Below are 4,111 nucleotides of genomic sequence, written 5' to 3'. Positions count from 1 at the left end.
GCTTATCCCTCCTTTCCTGGTCTGCCAAGCTGCATGCTCGGTTGGGGTTCTGGTATCAGATTTGTGATTTGTGGGGCCATGTTTTTTTTTTTCATTGTTCGCAAGTGCTTCCCTCTTTGAAGGTGAGCAGCAAGCTTTAATTTTTTTTTCAGTTTTACTCTGTGAATGAAAACATGTAACAGATATAAAGTAGGTGTCACCCCAATATGGCTGCAAACGAGGAAATACCTTTTAGATGTGAGTCAAAGAAGTAGCGCTGGTGCCCTATTCAAGTGGTCCCCATTCAAATACCCGTAAAACAGTGGAGACCGGCCAGCAGACCTGGGCACGGTAGGTGGAGCTGGTAGCAGCTCCACAGACAATCATAGACAATGATGATGGACTATCAGGGCTAGGGATGAGCCGAACACCCCCCCCCCGGTTCGGTTCGCAGCAGAACTTGCGAACAGACCAAAACTTCACACAAACATTAGAACCCCATTGAAGTCTATGGGACTCAAACGTTCGCAATCAAAAGTGCTCATTTTAAAGGCTAATTTGCATGGTATTGTCCTAAAAAGGGTTTGGGGACCCGGGTCCTGCCCCAGGGGACATGTATCAATGCAAAAAAAAGTTTTAAAAACGTCTGTTTTTTCGGGAGCAGTGATTTTATTAATGCTTAAAGTCAAACAATCACAAAACAAATCTCTCCTGCGCTCAGGTGTCCAGGAACTGAACATGTGGTGCGACCACCTATAACAAGGTATTGCCTAGCGTCTTGCAGCCCTCCTCTGAACAATGGGTATTCAAGCTAGAAAAAACAGAAAAAGAAGGAGGGTGCACTAACCTAGTGCATTACCACTGATAAACTTTATTAAAGCATAAAAACAGCAAAAATTATACTCACAAACGAGCTATCGAAACCAGCTTTGAAAAGGGCGCAAATGACCGGTCTGACCCTCTTGGCAATAGGTCCTGGTGTGTCGATCCACAGAACAGCGCATTTGCGCCCTTTTCAAAGCTGGTTTCGATAGCTCGTTTGTGAGTATAATTTTTGCTGTTTTTATGCTTTAATAAAGTTTATCAGTGGTAATGCACTAGGTTAGTGTGCCCTCCTTCTTTTTCTGTTTTTTGTAAAGTCAAACAATAAAAGTGTAATATTCCTTTAAATTTCGTACCACCTGGGGTTGTCTATAGTATGCCTGTAAAGGGGCGCATGTTTCCCGTGTTTAGAACAGTCTGACAGCAAAATGACATTTCAAAGGAAAAAAAGTCATTTAAAACTACTCGCGGCTATTAATGAATTGCCGGTCCGACAATACACATAAAAGTTCATTGATAAAAACTGCATGGGATTTCCCCACAGGGGAACCCCGAACCAAAATTAAAAAAAAAAAACTGGCGTGGGGATCCCCCTTAATTCCATACCAGGCCCTTCAGGTCTGGTATGGATATTAAGGGGAACCCCGCGCCAAAATTTAAAAAAAAAATGACGTAGGGGTCCCCCCTCAAGATTCATACCAGACCCTACAGGTCTGGTATGGATTTTAAGCAGAGGATCGGAGGAAGAAGAAGATGGAGGAAGAAACCGAAGGAAGATAGAAGAAAGAAGATAGAAGAAAGAAGAAGCATATAAATAAAGGAATTGTCAAAAGCTGTCTCTTGTCATTTTTGACAGTTTTTTTGTGAAATGGTAGGTTACCCCTTACCATTTCACACAGGGGGGGCCGGGATCTGGGGGTCCCCTTGTTAAAGGGGGCTTCCAGATTCCGATAAGCCCCCCGCCCGCAGACCCCCACAACCACCGGCCAAGGGTTGTTGGGATGAGGCCCTTGTCCTCATCAACATGGGGACACGGTGCTTTGGTGGGCTACCCCAAAGCACCCTCCCAATGTTGAGGGCATGTGGCCTGGAACGGTTCAGGAGGGGGGGCGCTCTCTCGTCCCCCCTCTTTTCCTGCGGCCTGCCAGGTTGTGTGTTCGGATAAGGGTCTGGTATGGATTTTTGGGGGGACCCCATGCCAATTTTTTTTTTAATTTTGGCGCGGGGTTCCCCTTAAAATCCATACCAGACTTGAAGGGTCTGGTATGAATTTTGAGGGGGACCCCCACGTCATTTTTTTAAAATTTTTTTTTAATTTTGGCGCGGGGTTCCCCTTAATATCCATACCAGACCTGAAGGGCCTGGTATGGAATTTAGGGGGACCCCCACGCCAGTTTTTTTTAAATTTTGGTTCGGGGTTCCCCTGTGCAGTTTTTATCAATGAACTTTTATGTGTATTGTCGGACCAGCAATTCATTAATAGCCGCGAGTAGTTTTAAATGACTTTTTTTCCTTTGAAATGTCATTTTGCTGTCAGACTGTTCTAAACATGGGAAACATGCGCCCCTTTACAGGCATACTATAGACACCCCCCAGGTACAAAATTTAAAGGAATATTACATTTTTATTGTTTGACTTTAAGCATTATTAAAATCACTGCTTCTGAAAAAACGTCCGTTTTTTGCATTGATACATGTCCCCTGTGGCAGGACCCAGGTCCCCAAACACTTTTTATGACAGTACCATGCATATAAGCCTTTAAAATTAGCACTTTTGATTTCTCCCATAGACTTTTAAAGGGTGTTCCGCGGCTTTCGAATTTGCCGCGAACACCCCAAATTGTTCGCTGTTCGGCGAACTGGCAAACAGCCGATGTTCGAGTCGAACATGAATTCGACTCAAACTCGAAGCTCATCCCTAATCAGGGCATCATTGTTGCCCAATCCACCATACTGGGAATGGACTCTCTACCATCTATGAAGAGCCAGGCTTCCACATTCAACTGAGTTGTCCTGTCTACATTTCATGTCAAACCCATGGCTAGCTCATGTCCTCTTACATAAGACAGAGCTTATCCATGGAGTAGAGACACTATACAGACCAGAGGACACGTATTTGTCCCATTCCACATGAAGGACATCACCAATATTGGCGTAGTGACCACTGAGGCCTACAAAGGCTGAAGGACTCTGTAGCTCCAGGTCACTCTACAAAAAGGATCTGCATCTATAGGTCACTTAAGAATATCGTAACCCAAGGAAAATGAAGGGGAAATATGGACGCTCGTGGGTAGAGTGGGTGGAATGAGAATCGTTCATAGAGTCTCCCCCTACAGGACAGAATATTGAAGAGGATGAATTTCATGAACATGGGGGAGGCATGGACAGTTCATCTGTAGGGTTGGTGGAATGAGAACAGTTCATACAAACTCCCCCTACAAGACAGAATATGAAAGATTCATAACTCTACAATATGGACCTGTATCTCCAGGTCCTTTAGGAAAATTAAAGCCAAAGGAGGAAGAGGAGGAAAAGTGGAACTTCTCTTTATAGGTAAAGTTCTGCTTTAAGATCGGGCAGCAAAGAGGCTTAGTAGCTAGCACTTCTGCTTTGCAGCACTGGGGTGTTTGGTTCATATTCTGACCAGGACACTATCTGCATGGAGTCTGCATGTTCTCCCTGTGCTTGTGTGGTTTTGCTCCTACAGCCCAAAGACATGCTGGTAGGTTAAATGGCTCCATTCAGTGCTCCTTGAGTGAACATCACTGATTTACTCTGCTCAGCGGGGGGCGGGCCTTAGAGAACAGAGGCCACATATGGGAAACACAGAGGCTTAGTGGTTAGCCTTGCAGCAATGGGGTGCATGGTTCAAATCCTGACCAGGATACTATCTGCATGGAGTTTGCATGTTCTCCCTGTGTTTGCGTGGGTTTCCTCTGATTACTCCATTTTCCTTCCACACTACAAAGACATGCTACCTCGCGTTGGTGGTGCAGTGGTGAGCATAGCTGCTTTCTAAGCAGCTGACCCAGGTTCGATTCCCGGCCAATGCAATCTTACAAGATGGCTGCCCCACCTAGTAAGTGTCAACCCACCCGTCCCATCATGTCTGTATATACAATGTCATCTCTACAGTAGTAAGAAAAGATTTAGCCAGGTATGAACAAATGCTGTAACCATAGAGGCCATGTGATCCCTTCCTGTCTATGTTCTGGTCGGAGATCACTATGAACCTACAATAGGGGCCATGTGATCCCTTCCTGTCTATGTCCTGGTCAGAGATCACTATGAACCTACCATAGGGTCCATGT

At 45.1% G+C, this 4,111-nt stretch overlaps 1 non-coding gene across 1 annotated transcript; it reads left to right on the top strand.

Annotated features, from left to right (window-relative positions):
- Window positions 1-3,781: 3,781 nt before the first annotated feature.
- TRNAR-UCU (transfer RNA arginine (anticodon UCU)) lies at window positions 3,782-3,853 on the top strand. The gene has a single exon. It is a non-coding gene; the product is annotated as a tRNA-Arg (tRNA).
- Window positions 3,854-4,111: the final 258 nt, after the last annotated feature.

This window comes from Aquarana catesbeiana, linkage group LG03, assembly GCF_042186555.1.
Source record: "Aquarana catesbeiana isolate 2022-GZ linkage group LG03, ASM4218655v1, whole genome shotgun sequence".
Taxonomy (NCBI): domain Eukaryota; kingdom Metazoa; phylum Chordata; class Amphibia; order Anura; family Ranidae; genus Aquarana; species Aquarana catesbeiana.
Note: the sequence above shows the minus strand (reverse complement) of the source record. Positions and strands in the feature narration are given on the sequence as shown.